Genomic DNA, 2,404 nt, shown 5'->3' on the forward strand with positions numbered 1-2,404 from the left:
CCCCCTCCTTGAAAGTCTGTTTTAATTGTCCCATTGCCACAGTGCTTGTCAAAGCTAGTTCTGATTAATCTCCTTTGTCAGTGTGTCCTTTGCCATTCCCTATCACTCCTCCCTGCGAGAGACTTCACCCTGATTCATAAGGAAAAGGGGACGGTGTATTCTCTTAGCTACTTCCTGCTGAAAAGGTACGCTGTAGGTTTCAGGGTGAAAATCTTCTCTCACTACTCTAAAGGGCCCCTTTGGAAATATGAGCCATTGAAAATCTTGTAGAGCACAGTGCTACTCTAATACACATAAAGCCACCGTGAGTCAAAATCTATTGGATGGCAATTGGTAATGATGATGGCCGTGGACATTAGCAGTTAGAACCACAACTCCCTCCCATCTTTACCACGACACCATGCACATTGTTCTTTTTTATCTCCTGGACTAAATAGCCAAATCTGTTTCATATTCTTTTGACATGGGCTTTCATTTGTGTTTCTGCCTCTTGGACACTGCATCCTGAGTGATGTTCACTTGACTCATATTGGACATCATGCAACTAAATTCTTAGTTCATTTACTTGACTCATACTGGACATCATGCAACTAAATGCTTAGTTCTTAATAATCTCAACACTCACAGACTCTCATGTTGCAGAACATTCCCAGGGAGAAAATCTTTAGTGATAGAAGTTAGTTATGTGTAGAGAGGCTTCCAGAGGTAGTGACCAGAAGATCTACTCACAAGAATACTGAGACTGTAATCTTTATGGAAATAAGCCTTAGTAGCACGATGGTTAAGTGATTTCATTGGTAGCAGAAAGATCATTGACTACTGTAGACTCTGTGGGAGAAAGATGCCTGCTTCTGTACAGATTGTTGTTGCTATTGTTAAGTGCTGTGGAGCCAATTTCATCTCACAGTGAGTTTACTGTGGTCAACAGCCTGAACAGCCAGGCCCTGTGTTATCTCCTCTGTCATTGCTGTTGAGGCCATTGTCAGAGCTACTCTATCAGTCCATTTCACTGAGGGTTTTCCACATTTTAATTTTTATATTGTGAGAAAATGATTGTGGTTTTATTTTCTGTGATCTTTCTTTTTTAATTTTATATTGGTTTGCATACAAAATTTGTATATTTACTGTTCTTCAATCATGTACCTTGTGTTCCACACATGCCTTTATTCACACTGTGTTTCACACTGTGTTTCACATTGTGTTTCACACAATCATTCATAAATGCTGTGTTTTATAAAATCATTCACCATTGATCTATGACTACTATTACCCTGTCTTTTCTGTTTTGGTTTGGTTTGCTTTTGCCAGCTCTCTGCTTCCTCCAAACACTGGTCCTTCCTGACTGCATGTCCAAAGTGCATGGAATGAAGCTTTGCTATCTTTGCTTATAAGAGAGCTCTGGTTGCATTTCATCCAAGACAGACTTACTCATTCCTTTGCAAGTCCATGGTACATCTAGTATTTCTAGCTAACAATATCATTCCAGTGCTTCAATCCTTCGGTCTCCCTTTTTCATTGTTCTGCTTTGCATGGACATAAGACAATTGAAAAGACTATTGCATTTCATTTTCAAAGTGACAACATTGCTCTTTACTATTTAGTGAGATATTTTGCCCAGTGTAATATATTGATTCATCTTTTTCAAAGAATGACTGATATGTTGGAACAGCCAACCTTTTCATTAGCAACCAAATTCCTTAACCACTGTGCCACTAGGGTTCCCTACTGGTTGATTTTTTTTGGCTTCTGATTCTATAGATGTTGATTGTGGATACAAGTAAACCGGAATCTTTACCAGTATCAATATTTTCTCCATCTGTCATGATGTTTATTGGTCTAGTTGTGAAGATTTCTTTTTCCTTTATGTATAATCCATATTGTAGTCTTCAAGCCTTATCAGTAATTACTCCCATTCCATTTTCTTTCATTTTGTGTCATCTGCATATGGCAGAATAATTAGTCTTCCTCCAGTTCCAATATTGTGTTCTTCCAACTTTTCTGATTATTTGCTCAATATACACCTCTATTCTCTCCTGTAGAGTCACTCTAAGTTGTAGTTTTATGTAATTGATTTTCTTTTTAATTTAATGTCTGTGAGAACCTGGTTTTTCTCTTCAGGAACTGGATTTTGCTTGAGCTACTTACCTTTCAGTTAGCTTCTGAGCACTTAACTCTTGTGTACTCTGGGCACTGTATGGTTCTTCAGTTAATCAGCCACAATCACCTAAGCCCCTTCTTCACATTGAGAATATGGCCTTAAACTACAAGCTCTAGGAAATACCCTGGAAAGCGGCTCTGTAGACTAAATGAATATTCAATCAATGTCATTTGTTTTAAAGGTTGCTGTTAATTGTTGATTTGTTCAGCTAATATAGGCAGCTATAGAGCACAGGTGTTGTTGTTG

The 2,404-nt window shown here is 38.2% G+C and overlaps 1 protein-coding gene across 4 annotated transcripts in view; it reads left to right on the plus strand.

The window, feature by feature from the left end:
• ELMO1 (engulfment and cell motility 1) overlaps positions 1–2,404 on the plus strand; it is a 683,616-nt gene that overhangs the window by 225,002 nt on the left and 456,210 nt on the right. The window lies entirely within an intron of this gene.

This window comes from Elephantulus edwardii, unplaced genomic scaffold (genome assembly GCF_000299155.1).
Source record: "Elephantulus edwardii isolate Elephantulus edwardi_28Jun2011 unplaced genomic scaffold, EleEdw1.0 scaffold00059, whole genome shotgun sequence".
Lineage (NCBI taxonomy): Eukaryota > Metazoa > Chordata > Mammalia > Macroscelidea > Macroscelididae > Elephantulus > Elephantulus edwardii.